We start from the raw sequence: 21,244 nt of genomic DNA on the forward strand, positions 1-21,244 counted from the left end.
ACACTACTTTGTTGTGTGCATTAACACCATTCCAAAAAAATTTGACATCATAGACAACAAATCCCTGCCTACTGGTGTTACAGAAATTGACAAATATCAAAATTGCCCCATTATACTAGTAACTTTAACAATAAACTTGAACTTCTAATCATTTGTTATACATTTGCTATAAACCATTACGACACCAGTTTGATTTTTGTCCAGATGACTGCTTTAAAGGAATACTTGACTGCAGAGAAATCACCCATATTACATAAGATACAAAATAATACTACACACCAATTCTATCAACTAAAACACACCAATCTAAAATTTCAATTCTAATAACATTTTACTACAAATAAACTAGAAATTCTACAAATAAACTGCCCAAATTCCTAAATATCTATCCATGGTTAATCTATATGCTGCAGCCCTAGTGAACTCAAAAGAAAATGATTAGAGTTAATACCACTCAAGGTCCCTCGAGCTAATGGTTGTTTTTGCAGTGGATATCTCTTTCTGCCATTCCTGTATTTCCTTTTCACAATCTTCTGATTTGGATTTTCAAGCTACACAAAAATAGGACTTATAAATCCTTTGATGATTATAAGTTTATTGAATTAAATTATTATAACAGTTCAGGAAAAAAATAGTATAAACAGAATAAAAACTTTTTACATTCATTGCTTGAATCTATGCTCCTCAATCATTTTGTCATTCTAGAAAACTGCCGGTACGGAGTATTTAGTAAGGAGGAATTTCAATTTTCACTCATGTACCATTTATGTTGACTTAGATTTTTAACTTTTGAGCAGAGTGCCCGAGTCAAATAGACAAATAGTACTTTTGTAGTATCATAATATAATTGTGTTAGTTTTCAAAAACTGAATTTACCAATATGGCAATATCAAAACGTAAAGTGAAATTTGGTCAAATTAACTAAGAAAATAGCTAAAGTGACAGTGAATAATCTGTAGGGAGTATTTTTAGCATTATATACTAAAACGTAAAGTGAAATGCTCAACAACTGAAAGAAGAATATGCAAATATTATTACCATTATATTCAAGTTCTTCTTTGGGAAGAGGATAACTAACAGAACATACTGTAAGGTAAGATTGGTTGTATTGCAATGACCAAGAACACATGGAAAAACAAAGCAATTGAAGTCACACACTGAAGGAAAAGAAGCTAACCTCATGTGTTTTTCCTGCTACAACACTTACTTCCTGGTATTCTTCATTTTTACTGCATTTTGAGTTGCTGATCGTCTTTAGAGTTGGTAATAGCTTGAAATAACTTTTTCAGCCTCCTTTGTGAGAACTGGTTGAAAATCTCTCTTCACAAAGTGGATACCTGTCAAAATGTCAAGTGAAGTGATGAATACAGGTATAGAAGATTTCTCATTTTAACAAGTGACACATTTTGTATTTCTGAACCAGAATTGGCTTTCAAAGCATTTTACCGCCTAAGCATAGGAAGTGGCCAGATATCGTGCAGAATCTCCTCAGAATTGCAGCTCTTTGTTTGTGTTGGTTAAATTATGGAAAAAATGGGAATTCTCAATAGGATTCAGCTCTTTGTTTGTGTCTGCTAAAGAAACGACAATATGAAATCGAATGCAGAAAAAATTTGAAATGATGATAATTCTGGAAATTCATCTTGTAAGACGTGAAAGGCACAAATGCTCAGGACCAAAAGAAAAGATACGATGCTCAGGATCGTAATGTCCTTTATGATTTGTTGCACCAAAGACTATTGTCTTTGTACTCAGAGTTGTTACAAGACCAGCCTAGAATTGTCATAGAGAGGTCATGTTCATTGATCAATAACAAATATAAAAACAATAAATCTTTTTCCCTTTCAGGGGTGGGAAGATGGCATTCCCAAATAAAATTGGTTTGTCATGTTAGATTTTAAAGGAAAAGTTCACAAGTGTCATAAAAATATAAAGAGATTCCAAGTTTTTTATGCCATAAAAGCATCCTAAAGGAGATGGTTCTTTGTTGCTTGGGACATACCAATCAAAACGATAAAATCCAAATTGGATTGCATTATGGGAACAAAATTAAAGGTCATTCCAAAAAAGAACTTTTGTATGATTATTTACCTTGGCAACACTAATAGTTTGCTGCTCTATAGCTTCATGGATGGTCACCCTATCATGTTCCTTCATGCTATCAAAAAGCACATCATTAGGTTGACATATAAAAATATGTACTATAACATGTGATTAGTTCAGTGAACCTACTGTCAAAGTGCATTTGCTAAATAAAAACATTTCTCTTGAAAAATCATGAATTGTCTATTATAGACAAGGGCATTGTAGTCCAATGCATTAGAGCAAGATTCTAACAAGAGGTGTCAGGTTCAATCCCAATGCACCAAAAACAATGAATTGTCCATAACATGTGTGGTTCCCTCATGAGTTTACCTATCAAATTCATCAATGCAACAAAGACCACCATCAGCTAATACAAGAGCACCAGCTTCCAGAATTCGATCACTCCCCTAAAAGCACTTAATAAGTGTTAGCAAAACCCAACCTCTAAATAATAATTGAAGTGAGAAATGTTATACCCCCATCTCTAACTGCAGTAACAGTTAACCCATCACTTGTGCTTCCCAACCCATGTAGCAATTACAGCTCTATTGCTCAATTTTGCAGCAAACTTCAAAAATTGTGACTTCCCAGTACCTGATTGAATTACAAAGACAAAAGTATATTTAGAGCATTATTCAGCTGATAGCCTGGTATTATGGACCAATAATTTTCAAAACAAAGTCAAATTCGTTCTAAAAATTATGTTAACCATTTAATCATTTTAAAATAGTAGTCACAAGAAGATACTCTGATATTCAAGCATAAAATATGAGAAGTTACCAGGATCACCAACAAGAAGCAAATGAGAATCCCCCCTTACTTTTGTTCCAGAAGCATCAATATGTTCAACTCCTCCAATAAGTGTCAATGTGACTATATCAAAATGAACTCCATCAAAATGGCATGTAAAAAGGTTTGAGAGTTCTCAACTGAAGAAACACTGAGAAAACTACTACTAAGATTAAATGCAACTATATCTTGTTATAAGTTTATTCACATGGCATGTGATTGCTGATAATATCAATCTCATGATTTGACTGTACCTATGTTAAATTAAATTAAGAAGAGCCAACAACAACAAGAATATAACCTGCAAGCTTGACAGTGAAAAGTCCAAAGACCTATGGGCAAACACCCCTAAGAATGGCATTCCTGCCTAATTTTCACAACAGTTTTAAAAAATAGGAGCAGTTACAACCATTATAATGTCATCATGAATGTCTATTTATGACTTTAATTCATTTATTCTCCTATTTATGACTTTAATTCATTTATTCTCCTGGAAATGTAACGGAAAAAAAAAAAATTTCAGAAGAGAAAACTAGTTAATCTAGATAACAGTTTCACTTTGTCCATTCAAATTTCTCAGTACTCTTGGAACATGGCAGTAAATAATCCATATCTTTACAAATTGCAATATAGAAAGACTAAATGTTTGCAGTAGTCATTTCATTAGTAGACTAAAGATGGATGGAGCTAAAATATTTATAAGTAGAGCACTTAGTCTATTCTCAATCCTTTTTTTCCTTGACATTTGAATACTCGTGATAGAGAGACTAACAGTGGCTAATTTTATATAATTAAAAGACTAATAGAGGCTAACTTTTTTGCCCATTAATTGTCCCTCAACTATGCAATAATCCCTCTGTGAAGCAAAACCAAGTGTAAGAGCATTCAGAAAGCACATAATAATCAACCTGTGTTTACATCTCCGACATTGGTACCACTTTCCCCATTCTATCATTTTTGCAACCCCAGACCTAATTACAGTCCCTTAGAGGGTAAGAAGAATCCCTCGATGCTTCACCCTCACCCGGCCAATGCTTGGAAAAGTTTCTAACATGAACAAAAAAAAAAAAAAAAAACGGCTTGACAGGAATAACAAACGATGGAAGATCAAAGCTAAGTTTATTGGTGCGTTTGGCGACGTTTTCCAAGAGAGTTTGGAGGAGTTTCGATGTTTATCGCCTTGGTATTCAAAGGACGTACCTTGCGGCGACCGGTGAGAATGTCGGCAACCGGCGAGCTTGCGGCAATGGGCGACGGGCGAGACCGGCGGCGACCAGTGAACAGCGATGGCAGCAGAGAATAGCGCAGCAGCGACGAGAGTAGCTGTCACGCCCCACTTTTAGGACATGACCCGGCCGTATAGCTACATGAAAACCTGTAACAATACGAAGCCTAGCCATACATACCTCTCGGAACCTTCATAACAACACTTGAATACATAATAATTCCTCAACCCAATATGACAAAATATAAACAACTAGTTCTTCCCAAAAACTCATCAAAATCACCACTATTAAAATTTTTACAATCAAGAGTAGTATGTCCAAAATGTATCAGAAACACCAAACCAAGCACAATGTGTTACCAAAGATACAAAGGGTCAAAGGAATATCCAAAATAAACAAAATCCGTGATACGCTCCAAAATTAGGACTAAGTCTCCTAGTTCCAAAAGTCAGCTTCGAGACCCCACCACTTATGCTCGTGCTATTCACATGTCCTTAACTACTCTGAAACATGAGAAAAATACAAATAATGAGCTAATGCTCAGTAAGTGGTACTCCTCTCAACCCCGGATCAAGTAACCCCAATATAGAACAAAAAACTTTAGAGTAATAACTAGATGCAAAACTTGATCTTTAAACTATATCGAAGTCATAATATACTCCATCATACTATACATAAGCTCACAAAACAAGAAACTTTAGCTACGTGGGCATCAACAATATTTCATAAAACAATACTTTCAAAAGCACAAATCATTCCTTAACATATGACCCATTGGCAACCTACAACCACCATTATATTCTGTGGCACATGTCATTATCGGTATAATGGTCCAAAAAGACTCGACGATTCGGAATGAGTCAGGCTCGACGATTCAGAATGAGCCGGATGGAACGTTCCAACAAATAATTCAAAAGACTCGACGATTCGGAATGAGCAATTAGGAACGTTCCAAACCAAACAAAACAAACAACAAAACGTAGGTTGCCTCATGAGTTTGATCAAACACTCAAAATAGTTCTTATAATCAAATAGCCCGATGTAGCAAAAATCATTTCCTTAAAATCACATAACGAGGTACATATTTCCAAAATAGATAATAAGTTTATCAAATTAAGAAATATGCAAGGTATAAACCATTCTCAAAATAATAATTTTCTTAGTACATAACTCTTTAAAAATCATAGAATAGTTTATTAAACCAAAGTAATTTTAAAGGGATTGAAATGGCTTAGTTGGAAAGAATTTAAATTAATATAAGCATGAGAGTAAGAGTTCAAGTCTCACTTTAAACAAATAATTCATTTTATAAGCATATATTACATATATAAAACAAACATAAGGCCATATTAGCAAAGCAGAATCGAACTCTAGACCAACCACTAATAACTACCAGCACAGCAACCATAAACCATTCAACCATCACTACACACCGTGTTAATTTTAGTCAGCCATTTAGCTAAACCTTATTCCGAAAACACAGTTCCAACAAACCCAAACACAATTTTAGTCCAAACTCCAAAATACATAAGAATTCCAGTCCAGACTTCAGCTTAGCGTTTCAAACCCAAAAAATATCATAGTCTAAAATATTTTTAACTCATACTAACCCTAAAATGGGTATCCAAAGTAGTAGAGATTTCAAAATCGGTTATATGTATGGGTTGCGAAATAAGGAGAGAAGAGTTAACCACTTACCTGAAACACCCAAATCTTAGCTATTTAGCTCACCCAAATACTCCTTGTCAAATTTTCTAATATTTTCAAACATCAATCTTAGAGCTCAAATGTTAAACCCAACTAAAAAAGAGCGAAATATGAAGGTCAAACTTACCTAGAATACTCCAATAACTTGAGACCTAAGCTTGAAGAAGATGGAGATCAAAACTTCAAGATTTTTCTTTTCCTCTATCTCTCTAGTCCACTCCCCTTATCTTCTTTCAAAAGAGATGTTTATCCAAAGACCAAAGTGGTTTCTTAACCTTTAAGGGTAAGGAAGGGCTATTTAGTAATTTTATCCAATATTAAATTTGGATAAGCTTTGACTTGTTGACCACATTTAATAAACAGATATAATTTATTTCTAAGATAGTGGGTATTACAATCTCACCTCCTTAAAATAAGTTTCGTCCTCGAAACTTACATACCTTCAAACTCGAAAGAGTTCAGGATATCTATCATTCATATCATCTTTCCTTTCCTATGTTGCTTCTCTTGGAGTATGATGTGACCTCGTTGGACTTTAACAAATGGGATTACTCGGGACCTCAACACTTGTTCTTTTTGGTCAATGATGCGAAGAGATGCTTCTTCATAAGTTAAGTCATCTCTAATTTGCAAAGGTTGCTATTCCACATGACTCAGATCTGCAATGTACCTTCTTAGCATTGATACATGCAATACATTGTGAACTCCAGCTAGTTGTGGTAGTAGTGCTAGTTTATATGCCAAACTACCAACTCTTCTCAAAATCTCAAATGGTTCAATGTAACATGAATTTAATTTCCCTTTTTCTCCAAACCTCATTACTCCTCGAGTTGGTGAAACCTTTAAATACACAAAATTTCTAACTTTGAATTCAAATTATCTTCTTTTCAAGTCATCCCTGCTCTTTTGTTTGTCTTGAGAAGCTTTAATCTTATCTTAATTAATTGAATCTTCTCAACTGTGAGTTGTACAAGTTCTAGCCCTAAGATCTTTCTTTCTACAGCTTCATTCCAATATAAAGGATATCTACATTTCCTCCCAAATAAAGCTTCAAAAGGTGTCATTCCTATACTCGATTGGTAGCTATTGTTATATGCAACCTCAATCAACGTTAAGTATTTACCCCAACTACCTTTGAAATCCAATACACAATCTTGAAGCATATCTTCCAAGGTCTGAATAGTCCTCTCTGTTTGCCCATCTATTTGTGGATGAAATGCAATGCTTAATCTTAATTTAGTTAACATGGCTCATTGTAAGCTTCTCCAATATTTTGACACAAATCTAGAGTCCAAGTTAGATATTATACTAACAGGTATGCCATGTGACCTTACAACTTTATTCACATACAACTCAGTTAGGGCATTCAATAGAGTTGTCTTCTTAATGGGTATAAAATGTGCAACCTTACTAAGTCGATCCACAATAACCCAAATGATATTTTTCCCATGTTGACTATTCAGTAATCTACTCGCAAAATTCATAGATATATGTTCCCACTTTCATTGAGGTATCTCTAGGGTTTCAATAATCCCGCCAGTCTTTGGTGTTTAGCTTTGACTTGCTAACATATCATGCATCTAGCCACAAAGTCAGCAATTTCCCGCTTCATACCACTCCACCAGAAATTACTTTTCATATCTCTATACCTTTTGATAGCACCTGGATGTACCGAGAAGTGGGATTGATGTGTCTCCTTTAAAATATCCTTCCTTATCTCAACGTCATTTGGAATGCATAATGGGGACTTAAAATATAGGGAGTCATCGTCATGAATACTAAACTCTTTTGGGTCACCCATTTAATTTTTATTTTTTTTCTTAATCTTAATCAACTCGGAATCTAAAACTTGGGCCGCTTTGATGCGATCTAATAATGCCGGTTTTGCAGTCATAGTTGCCAATATCCCTCATTGCATATCTTGTGAAATACCCCCAACTTCTAAAACTTGCGAATCTTTCAACAATTGGGTTTGAGTAGTCACCATTGTCACATTATCCATGGAGGACTTACGACTTAAAGCATTAGCTACCATGTTAGCCTTACCCGAATGATAATTAATAGAGAGGTCATAATCTTTGATTAGCTCCAACCATCATCATTGTCTCATGTTTAATTCATTTTGGGTAAAGAGGTACTTCAAACTCTTGTGGTCCGTGAATATTTTAAAAGATTCTCCTTACATGTAGTGTCTCCACGTTTTTAAAGCAAATGCCACAGCTACTAGTTCTAAGTCATGAGTGGGGTAATTAACTTCATAGGACTTAAATGTCGAGAGGCATAGGCTACCCCCTTATCATTTTGCATCAACACACATCATAATCTTATTTTTGATGCATCACTATAAATAACAAATCCTCATTCCCCGGATGGTAAGGCTAAGACAAGTGCACTAATCAATCTTTCCTTCAAGGTGTGCAAGATAGTCCTCAAATGTTGAGCATGCCGCTCTTCCTCACTCTTTGAATATGCCAAAATGTCGTTAATGAATACCACAACAAATTATCCATAAATGTCTTTAGGGCCCTATTCATTAAATCCATAAAGAAAGCATGAGCATTAGTAAACCCGAACAACGTCACCAAAAATTCATAATGGCCATACTGGGTCCTAAAAGCAATCTTGGGTACATCACTAGCTTTAACCTTCAATTGATGATACTCTGATCTCAAATTAATTTTTGAGAAGTATTTAGCACCTTGCAACTGGTCAAATAAATCATCTATGCAAGGTAGAAGATACATGTTCTTGATAGTAACTTTATTCAATTCCCGAGAGTCAATACACAATAGCAAGCTACAATTTTTTTTTTCTTCTTCATAAATAACATTGTTGCACGCCGAAGAGATACACTAGGTCTAATAAATCCCATATCAAGCAATTCTTGCATTGTACCTTTAACTCACGTAGCTCAGATGGTGCCATGCGGTAAGGGGCCTTTGAGATTGGAATAGTTCCGGGACAACCTCTATTTCAAACTCAATTTCTCTATCTAGAGGCAACCTATGTAAACACTCTGGGAACACGTATGGAAATTCCTTAACAACTGGGATATCATCTAACTTAACTTCTTTCTGGTGGGTATCCATTACATAAGTCAAGAAACCGCTACACCCTTTTGCCAATTCTTTCTTAGCTTTCAATGTAGAAATTACTTTCAATGGCACTTCCGAAACCAACACTCCACTCTTAGGAAAGTGTCCCAATAGTAAGGATAGATTGTCCAGGAATTTAAAATACCACATTCTAACGAACGCAATCAATGTAGGCATAGTTTCTGGATAGCCAATCCATTCCGAATATCACATCTAAATCCTGCATATCTAGCTTAATTAAATCAATTGACACATCACTCCCATTAATTTGTAGATGACAATCTTGAAACCAAGTATCTGTCGCCACCATCTGCCCCATACGGTTATTAATATACAAATGATCACTCAACTTCTTAGCTTGCAAATTTAAATCATTTGCAACTTCTCATAAATAAAATAATGCGAAGAACCTGAATCACACAGCACGTAAACATCTACAACTATATTCCGAATAGGCGACACATTTAACAACAGCCCAACTCGACGAGTTCGACCACATTTAGGAACACCCCTCCTGATCCTTGTAAAGCAATACTCCTTAAATTCAAAACAGAGAAAGTATGACCACATTAGCGAAAATGTTTAGCAAACCACATCCGAAATTTGCCCAAAGCCTAAATTTATCTTCCGCTAGGTTAAAGCCTAATCTTGCAAAAATTCAAACTTAACTTCTTGACCAACTAAGGATTTAAACCTAGGCTCTGATACCACTCAGTCACGCCCCACTTCTAGGACATGACCCGGCCGTATCGCTACATGAAAACCTGTAACAATACGAAGCCTAGCCATACATACCTCTCGGAACCTTCATAACAACACTTGAATACATAATAATTCCTCAACCCAATATGACAAAATATAAACAACTAGTTCTTCCCAAAAACTCATCAAAATCACCACTATTAAAATTTTTACAATCAAGAGTAGTATGTCCAAAATGTATCAGAAACACCAAACCAAGCACAATGTGTTACCAAAGATACAAAGGGTCAAAGGAATATCCAAAATAAACAAAATTCGTGATACGCTCCAAAATTAGGACTAAGTCTCCTAGTTCCAAAAGTCACCTTCGAGACCCCACCACTTGTGCTCGTGCTATTCACATGTCCTTAACTACTCTGAAACATGAGAAAAATACAAATAATGAGCTAATGCCCAGTAAGTGGTACTCCTCTCAACCCCGGATCAAGTAACCCCAATATAGAACAAAAAACTTTAGAGTAATAACTAGATGCAAAACTTGATCTTTAAACTATATCGAAGTCATAATATACTCCATCATACTATACATAAGCTCACAAAACAAGAAACTTTAGCTACATGGGCATCAACAATATTTCATAAAACAATACTTTCAAAAGCACAAATCATTCCTTAACATATGACCCATTGGCAACCTACAACCACCATTATATTCTGTGGCACATGCCATTATCGGTATAATGGTCCAAAAAGACTCGACGATTCGGAATGAGTCAGGCTCGACGATTCAGAATGAGCCGGATGGAACGTTCCAACAAATAATTCAAAAGACTCGACGATTCGGAATGAGCAATTAGGAACGTTCCAAACCAAACAAAACAAACAACAAAACGTAGGTTGCCTCATGAGTTTGATCAAACACTCAAAATAGTTCTTATAATCAAATAGCCCGATGTAGCAAAAATCATTTCCTTAAAATCACATAACGAGGTACATATTTCCAAAATAGATAATAAGTTTATCAAATTAAGAAATATGCAAGGTATAAACCATTCTCAAAATAATAATTTTCTTAGTACATAACTCTTTAAAAATCATAGAATAGTTTATTAAACCAAAGTAATTTTAAAGGGATTGAAATGGCTTAGTTGGAAAGAATTTAAATTAATAAGCATGAGAGTAAGAGTTCAAGTCTCACTTTAAACAAATAATTCATTTTATAAGCATATATTACATATATAAAACAAACATAAGGCCATATTAGCAAAGCAGAATCGAACTCTAGACCAACCACTAATAGCTACCAGCACAACAACCATAAACCATTCAACCATCACTACACACCATGTTAATTTTAGTCAGCCATTTAGCTAAACCTTATTCCGAAAACACAGTTCCAACAAACCCAAACACAATTTTAGTCCAAACTCCAAAATACATAAGAATTCCAGTCCAGACTTCAGCTTAGCGTTTCAAACCCAAAAAATATCATAGTCTAAAATATTTTTAACTCATACTAACCCTAAAATGGGTATCCAAAGTAGTAGAGATTTCAAAATCGGTTATATGTATGAGTTGCGAAATAAGGAGAGAAGAGTTAACCACTTACCTGAAACACCCAAATCTTAGCTATTTACCTCACCCAAATACTCCTTGTCAAATTTCCTAATATTTTCAAACATCAATCTTAGAGCTCAAATGTTAAACCCAACTAAAAAAGAGTGAAATATGAAGGTCAAACTTACCTAGAATACTCCAATAACTTGAGACCTAAGCTTGAAGAAGATGAAGATCAAAACTTCAAGATTTTTCTTTTCCTCTATCTCTCTAGTCCACTCCCCTTATCTTCTTTCAAAAGAGATGTTTATCCAAAGACCAAAGTGGTTTCTTAACCTTTAAGGGTAAGGAAGGGCTATTTAGTAATTTTATCCAATATTAAATTTGGATAAGCTTTGACTTGTTGACCACATTTAATAAACATAGATATAATTTATTTCTAAGATAGTGGGTATTACAGTAGCAGAAAAGACGATGGAGGCGAGTGGCGAGCGAATGACGATGGATGACCGGCGGAGTGGAGATGGAGAACGACAACTGTGGGGCGGTTTTGTTCAGAATAGAGAAGAAGGCAGAGACGGGGAGAAGACGAGGTTGGGGGCGATTTTGTTAGAAAAACTCTAACATAGCGTTTATTATTTGCGTCAAAAAAGTAAAATAAAATAAATAGTGATATTTTAATTACAAAAATGACTTTTAGGCATATAATAGGCGTCCAAAAGTTCTACAACTTTGGACGCCTATTCTTTTTAATTTCAGAAAAAATAATAAAAAATTATATAGTGGCATTTTAATTACAAAAATGCCACCGCACTACACTTTGGGCGTCCAAAGTTCTAACTTTGGACGTGAATTATTCGATTTTATTGATGTTTTTTGTACTAGTGTAGTTTACTAGTTTTTTACGCGCATTGCGCAATTGGGATAATGCCCAATGTTTTTTTTTAAATAAGTACTTTAAAGTATATTAAGGCAAGATTATATTGAAATTGTTCATGCATAGATAATTGAAGGTTGAATTTACATATTTAAATAGGTAATTCTTCTCCCAAAGGTTGAGTCCCCAACCCAAGGGCCCCCCACACTCCGACCCGACAGAGCATTGTGGGAAGTTGTAAATCATGGTGACTCAATGGTTCAGCAGACAGGGCCAAATGCTGATACGCACAAGGAATCTGCCCACTTTGGACATAATTCCCGCATTGCCGCCGCCGAGGTTCAAACCTTGGTCTCTTCCCCCAAATACTACCTACTAAACCATTGAGCTAAGCCCGTGCGGGTTAAATAGGTAATTCTAAGTTTACAAATGCAAGATAATATAGTCGATATTGATTATAATTGTCAATAAAATAATTGTATAGGTATGGTTGAAACCAAATACGGGACATAAAGGGAGAACAAATAAAAATTAGGCCATAAAATATTAAATATATACTAATATTGTTTGAGGAGATTCCGACGATTTGTGGTTAAGTTCTATTAAGACTTTAATATTAGAATTAGATTAATGGTGTAGTTATAATTCTATATTAGACTTTAATATTAGAATTAGACTAACGGTGAATGAATGGAAAAGTTAAATGGATAATCATATAATTAAGGATAAATTAGAAAATCTTAAAAGGAAAAAATTAAAACCTGAACAATATGAACCATTCATTTGATTTAATAATTTGGCGGTCATGTTTTCTACCCAATGTTAATAATTAAATAAATTCGCTGGTCAAATCCGCTAGTATAATCCGTTAACGCTAACCGCTAACTGCTGATTGTCAAACAAGGACATTGTGAGGTAGTTCTCACTTCAATTTATTGTGTGATTTGAATACTCTCTTTGTCACAAAATCTCTCAAGTAGTTAATATGGTTGACTTTATTAATTATATTTTTTTTAATTTTTTCATGGTATTAATAAAATACTTGGTAAATAAATATATAGTATTATTTTATGTTATTGTGAGCCTAAGACATTTTTTTTATTGAAATCAATGAGTAAGTTAACGGTGAACTAACGGCAATTCTTAAAATTTTAACGGAATTAGTAACGGTGTGTGGGTATTTTAGGAAATTTTAGTATAAAATTTAAATCTGATCAATCTAAGACATTCGTTTGATTAAAATCTGTGACCGCCAGGCCTAACTCTCTTGGGCTCTTATTAGTATAGTAGATATAAAAACTTTATAGACTTTTATGACTTTGCTGTTGGCGTCTAGAAATAATTCTGCAGTAGGAGTAATTTTTATTTTGGAATCCTGTAGTGAACTTCAGCTCCTTAATAAATTCAAGCAGTATTAGCTTTTTAATTATATTCTGGCAGATATATATTCAAGCAGATCCTTAGCTCTTTACAAAATTGGAATTGTCTCTTAAACTTGAACAACAACCTTAGCTCTTTCCATAATATACCTTAGCTCTTTCCAAAATAAACCTTAGCTCTTTAATTTCCATAATAAACCTTAGTTCCAACCTTAGCTCTTTCCATAAGAAACCTTAACTTAGCTCCAACATTAGTTCTTTCCATAATAAACCTTAGATCCATCATATCCTTAGCTCTTTCAATAAAAAAATAGTTCTCAAACTTTACCTCCTTCCAATTTAATTTGAGCGCACGACTACTTCATCTACTTCCTTAATTTTTGTGCATGCAACCTTACCTACTTATTTAATTGTACAATCTCTCATGTCTTTTAATTAAATTACTACTTCAGTTGCTTGCAATCTCTTATGCATTTTATTAATTTATTGCAACTTCACCTATTTGTTGCAATCTCACCTCTTTAATTATTTTGTGCAACCTCACCTCTTGTTAATTACAATTTCACCTCCGTAATTAATATGTACAACCTCGTATCTAGTTGCAATCTCACCTTCTTAATTATTTCTGCAACCTCATAGCTTGTTGCAATGTCACTGGTTGTAGTATATTTTCAAACAAATAAATACCCGGAGTATCTATTGATCCACAGGGAAGTGGTTTTATTAAGCACTAGTTATTAATTTATTTTATGAAGCTAATCCTAACGATTGACTTGGATGGCTGCAATAAATAAATAAAATAAAGCAATGATTCAGGGAGATGAAAATAATAGAGAGAGAATGAGATTCCCGTGATTCAAGTGTTTAATCCCCTAGTGCCAATCCTAAGAACAATATTAAAATCTGGGTTTAACAAGTGTGAGGATGCAAGGTGGTATAGAGCTACTCCCGTAGTCCCTAACACTAGCAAATATCCACTCTCGTGATATAAACACTCAATAAAACAAGAACAAACATCATAATAAATTCCTAACTACTACCATCCCCCGATGTGCAATAATCAATAATTTAACTCCCTAACAGTTAGGTGCAATTACAATGAGGGATAAGTGCTTAGCACTTATTTAAACAAACGAGAGGCACAATGGGGACACAAAGGATAAAAACATATATAGGGACAGGTTTAAATCACTTCAAAACATGCAAAACCTAGACTTCACTTAGGGAGTAATGAGGCAAGTTCTAGCAAAACACCATGACCAGAATCTCACATAAGCCTTCACTAGTAATGCATAACACACAAGATCAAGAATTAATCCAATTATTAAGTGGTTAACAAAGCTATTAGCAAGGGAATAGATCAATTATGTGTTACAGCTCAAAATATCAATCACAAATTGAGATGCAGCAAGCACCACTAAAACAAACCACAAACCAACAAGAGAGAGTAATTGCAATTGAATGCTGAGACAAGTAACTTATTCACCAAAAATAGCATATGAGTCATCCAAGTAAAAACAAAAATTTTAAAAATTATCCCCAAATTATTGACTCCTCCCCCACACTTAAAAATTTGCATCGTCCCTGATGCAAAACAAAAGAAAGGAGAACAAGAGAAAAGAAAAAGCAAAAATAACACGAACTAAAAAGCAATATATAATAAAATAAGACGAAACTAGAAAGCAATAAAAACTAAATAAAACGAAACTAGAAATCAATAAATAGGAAAGCAATAAAAGATAATATGGGGTGCCTCCCATGAAGCGCTAAATTTAACATCGTTACCTCGACGTAACCTCATTAATGGATGCTCATCTTGGTTGATTCGCGAGGTTGTCCTCAGCCCACTTCATTAGATGAACCATGTTGCATGAACTTTTCTCCTCGAAGGCATTGAATTCCACTTTTTATTCTCCAAAGTATAAAATCATCGTTCCCTTCCTTGCATCAATTAATGCTCCAGTTGTGGCAAAGAAATGTCTCCGCAAGATGAGTGGAATATCTGGATTTTCCTGAGCATCTATTACAATGAAATCAACAGGGACAAAATATTTGTCCACTCAAAATCAACAGCAAAGAAATGTCTCCCCAATATATGCCCAACTCTCGTTGTGACACAAACAAAGGTATGAAGCAAGTAATTCGGGCCCTAAACTACTAGCAACAACAATGATAAACACAATTGCAACACAAGTATTAAACCCAAATAATAATCTATTAAAGAATCTGATAGCTCAGGCACATAGGTTCATAAACACTTTAGCCAAGAATCTCTAAAGAATTTAGTCAAGCATGACAAAATTATACATAGCAAATATATTTAAAGAATTACAAATCATCAAAGAAATTACAAGAATGAACCAAACGATTTTTCCAAATCTCCTTAGCTTTCTTTGTTGGAGATTTATATAGTAATGAAGATTATGTTTCAGATGGACTACCATGGAAGCTTGAAATAATATTTGGAGTTGTGGAGTTATAAATATTATTTTAGTTTGGTAGAAAAGTAATTTGAAAAATATGAATATTTCGTACAGTTGGAACCGAAAAGTACACGAAGTTTGATATATGCAATTTGCTGGTTTCAATGATTTCAATGATTCGTGGTAATGAATCATTGATGCTTATTGAGTCGTGCTTAACGATTGCTTAACGAATCATGCTGATTGATTCGTGCACCAAGAGTCGAATGTACTGTTTTGGTATTGACTCGTGCTTATTGCTTCGTGTAACGATTTGTTAAAAACTATGTACAAATCGTGTTCAAAACTCTCGGTGGAAGCTTTGCTTCGTGTTTTCTTTACTGCATACATGAGTTACAATATATAAATATATAGTATTTATTTACTCTTTGCATGTTACATGCATGGAAGTTATAAATATATATATATATATATATATACTAATCTATTTTGCATGCAGTACGTAACCTACGAACATGCATATAATGTACATGTTGTACATGGTTCAAGTGATATATCATTAAAGATATATCTTCTGGAAGTTGGAGTATTAAACTATCAGTAACTTCCCTGTAACTTCTCCTAACCATCAAAATATTTTATATAAATATTTATAGAGACATCTGAAGAATACAGAGAAAAGTTAACAGATGCAATTGATACAGACAATCAATTTGCAGGAAACCAAGATACTTTACAGGCTTACAATTCTACAGGAAATTCTCAAACGAAGCAACTTGAGAGTTTCATTCATCTTCTTGTATCCCATAAGATTAAATCTTGAACCTTGTTGCTTTTATAGAGGGAGATTTAAAGCTTATAGGAAAGTGATTACACGCCTGAAGATATCAAATGATCCAGTTTTTGTTCCCTGTTGTATTCTATATTTTGTTGTATCTCAAATGTATTACAGAATACAAGCACTTTTTCCAACATTCTTCTTGCTTCAAAGACGACTCTTGCTCTTGATTTTCTCCTCTTTGGTGTGTCCAAGGATCTCTGAATGAATATTAGGGTTGAGGAAGGGGAATTTTATAGTAGGAATCAATCACAGAGGAAATAAGATTTTTTCGCGCAAAACTGGGCCAAAATCGTGCCTGGGCCGCCATTTTCGACGCGTCGAGTCTTAATCCTCAAATTTCAAAATGCACACTGGAAATTTTCGTCGCGTCGAGAATTTCCAGTGTCGTAGGTCCGTCTTGCAGGCTGATTTTGACCTTTTTCCCTTCAGATCTGGACTTCGATGTGTTCATAAGAGTTGTAGCCTTTCGAGTCTTCTTTCCAATAGCGTAAGAATCACTTCATTTGTATATTCCTAGGCTGAGATATGCTCAAAAACCAAACTATCACCAATATGTGGGAGAATTGTCACTTATTGCTCTTTTGCTCCACTTTTATCCCGGTGATGTGCGTCCAATTGTGCATATTTTTAGCATGGATTTGATTATATTTGTTAGGCTTGAGTTCATGATTTTGGTAATTTATTGGCATAATCCTTTATTTTATCATTTAATTATGGTTCACACTTTTTTTGAATGTTTTACGATGTTTGTTAGTGTTTTTTGAACTATTTTAGGTCAAAGTTAAAACAAAGTCAAGGTGAAGCTAGGGAGGTGACTAAAATGCTTCAAAGAGAGCCAAATAGTGGTACTTTCAATGAACACAAGAATCAAACAAGGGAAAAGTGGATCAAAAGACCGAAGAGTTGTAATTCCCGTTGAATTCGGTGACAACTTAGTATTTTGATCATATCTCATGCTAGGAATGTCCGATTCAGGTGATTCTTGCGCCATTGGAAAGAAGACTCGAAGGGCTACAACCTATGACTCAGCAGAAAACTAGACGCGTCGAGCCTTCGAAAACTTCCAGTAACATTTCATCTCGCACAGATTGGCAAAAATTTAGTATTTTGATCATATCTCATGCTAGGAATGTCCTACTGAGGCGATTCTTACGCCATTAGAAAGAAGACTCGAAGGGATACAATTCTTATGAAGACATCAAAATCTAAATAATAAGCAAAAAAGGTTAAAATAAGCTTGCAAACCGTACCTATTGCACTGGGCGCAATTTTTAGAAACTTCATAATTTAAAATGGCAATATTCCAAAGCAAGATGGCTACAATAATTTCCTAATCATTCCAAAGATAAACTTCCAAATTTTGATTAAAGATAGCAAATTTCCAAATTTAAACAATTTCTAAAATAAATTAAATAGGAAATTCTTATTTCGCCCTAGCTTTGTACCTACTATAAAATCCCCCTTCCTCAACCCGTCCCCAATTGAGAATTGGAGAATCCAGAATTCAGAGATCTTTGGAGACAAGACATGGAGAAATCAAGAGCCACAAGTTGTCTTGGGAAGCAAGAAGAAGACTAGGGAGATTCGAGAGAATCGTCTGGTTCAATTCATTCTTGTACTCTTTTGATAATTTGTATTTTCTTTATTAATATTTGCTATGTTTTAATTTAGCCATGCTTGGCTAAATTCTTTAGAGATTCTTGGGTAAAAGTGTTTATGAACCTATGTGCCTGAGCTCTCAGTTTCTTTAATATATTATTATTTGAGTTTAATACTTGTGTTGCAATTGTGATAATATTGTTTGATGCTTGTAATTAGTGGCCATAGTTACTTGTTTCGTTTGCTTTGTTTGTGTCACAACGAGAGTTGAGCATAACTTTGGGCACACACAATTGCACCTAATTGTTGCACCTTGAGAAAGGGTAATTTATTTAGGGAGTTTAATTCTTGATTATTGCGCATCGAGAGATGGTAGTAGTTAGGAATTTATGATGCTTGATCTTGTTTTATTGGGTGTTTAAGCCACGAGAGTGGAAATTCACTAGTGTTAGTGACTACGAGAGTAGCTCTATACCACATTGCATCCTCACACTTGTTAAACCCATATTTTAATATTGTCCTTAAGATTTGGAACTAGGTGATTAAATACTTGAATCTCAGGAATCTCATCTTCTCTCTAATTATTTTCAAAATCATGAATCTCTGTTTTATTTTATTTATTTTATGCAAATCAATCATCTAAACAATTGTTAGGATTAGCTCTAATGAATAAATTAGTAACTAGTGCTTGATACAACCACTTCCCTGTAGATCGATAACTCGTACTCCGAGAATTATTTGTTTGCAAATATACTACGCATCACCCGGTTTGCCCAAGTGATCAAAACCATTGAAAACACCACTCTTTTGACTCCCTTTTGAAGTATTTAAGCCACCTCCGATCCTTAGCCACACATTGATTTTGTTTTGGCTTCAAACTCGTCTTAGAACTTCCCTTGCTTTTGCAATTGATCTACAATGGTTCCAAAACACTAACAAACACCGTAAAACATTCAAAACAAGTGTACAACCATATGTAAATGATAAAACAAAGGAATATGCAATTAAAGTGACATTTTCATAAACTTAAACCAACAAATATGCTTAAACTAACACTAGAAACATGTACAAGTTGGCTCACATCAATCACCTCCTTAATTAATTCATGCAACCTCACCTCTTTCTTGAATTAAATCTCATACAATATCACCTGCTCCAAAATATATCTTCAACTGCTTATCTTTCAAAATGATTTTCTTCTCCAATATGATTTTCATGGTAATATCTTCATGAATTCTTCCCCAAATTTATTATTCTTGGCTTCTTGATAATTCTTCAATATTTAGGTAAAAATACGAGACAAATAAAAAAGAAATAAGGCCTTAAATTTTCATCCTAAATACATTTTTGGCTCATCAAAATCTAATACATAAATTCCTAATAATTTTCTCTTTTTTGATGATGTCAAAATCTATACTCAATTTTAAACATATTTTTTCTGACTGATTTTTGGCTATATTTTAAGTCTTGAAAAAAATTTTAAACATATTTTTCTCAATTTTATTTTGACCAAGCCTTTGACGAGTTTGACAAATATTTTTAATCTAATGAATTATTTTTAGACAAGCTTTCTATACGTATTTGATAGAAAATATTAATCATTTCAAAATATTCATACCAGTTCATAAAATTCATATGTTCGGAATGTACCTTCTGGCTTTCTTCTTCTCATTGAAGAGATTAGTAGCATATTCATACTAGTCATAAAATTCATACGTTCAACCTACTGAAACACAAAGAGTTAATATCGCCCTCAAGGTTCGAACCCATGACCTTCCATATGGGAAAGCTATTTCGTGTCACTAGACCACAATTTTAGGAGGTAAAAAGTGTACCTTTTTTTTTTTTTTTTTGAAAGCCACCAATGAAGGTGATTATATTAGAGATAGGCTGCAATAAAGTCTAGTGGGATAGTATCCCAGTACATCATATGAGTCTGCGTAAAAGCATGCGACGCTAATGAGTGCGCCATAAGATTTTCTAATCTAGGAATGTAAACAACAGAACATAAATTAAAAGATGACAGAATAGTCCTGCATCCATCAATGATATAGCCAATATATGTTCGCATCCATGTGGCTTGTGATGTCAAGTGGTGTTGTAGATTACGGCAATCCGTATGTAATTGTACCGCGAGCAATCCCTTGTCCTTCAACCATGATAGTGCTTCTTTACATGCCAACGCTTCTGCCATTAATGGAGACAGGCAATGAGGTAACCGCATATTGAAGCATGCCATAAACTCCCCTTCGCTTGAGACTACAACCGCGCCTGTCGTCGCCATTCCGTCGGACGCGTGGAAGCCAGCATCGACGTACACTCTCGGCAGCCCGCCTCCAGCCGTGGCAGTGGGTACAGTTTGTGCCACCGCAGCCGGTCCTCCATGCACCATGCTCCACGCTTGCCACGCAGATGTCGCCGCATTCACCACTCGTTTGGGCATCGGTAGAGCATGCTCCCATACCGCTTGGTTTCTTGCCCGCCATATGTAATAGAGAACCGCTGCTGCCATAATAAATTGATTATTGGTGAGTTCTTTCATAATTTCAAGAAACCAAGCCTCAAAAGAATCAGCCATAATATGCATAATAGGCAATGTGGATTCCCGCCATACTGCCTGTGAAAAATCACAAGACACTAAAACATGCATTGTACATTCGGGATAATTCGTGCACATTGAACATGTCGGATCAATTTCTACTCTCTTCATAATAAGATTAGTTGTGGTGGGGAGAACACCACTCAAAACTTTCCACAGAAATAATTTCCATTTAGGAGGTACTTTCAATTTCCACCTACGTAGCCAGGCATCAAAATCCCCGTTCCTATGCTCATAATTTCCAACAACAAGCCTGTATCCCCCTTTTACTGTATAGTTTCCATTTGGGTCTCCTTGCCAATAAAACATATCCGGGTAATCCGGGCATACTGGCACTCTGCTTATCCGTCTCACATCATCTTCCA

At 34.8% G+C, this 21,244-nt stretch overlaps 1 pseudogene; it reads right to left on the minus strand.

Annotated features, from left to right (window-relative positions):
* Positions 1 to 1,621: 1,621 nt before the first annotated feature.
* On the minus strand, positions 1,622 to 4,274 carry LOC109146674 (annotated as a pseudogene).
* Between the last annotated feature and the right edge of the window lie 16,970 nt (positions 4,275 to 21,244).

The sequence above is a fragment of the Ipomoea nil genome, unplaced genomic scaffold (assembly GCF_001879475.1).
Source record: "Ipomoea nil cultivar Tokyo-kokei standard unplaced genomic scaffold, Asagao_1.1 scaffold1936, whole genome shotgun sequence".
NCBI classification, from domain to species: domain Eukaryota; kingdom Viridiplantae; phylum Streptophyta; class Magnoliopsida; order Solanales; family Convolvulaceae; genus Ipomoea; species Ipomoea nil.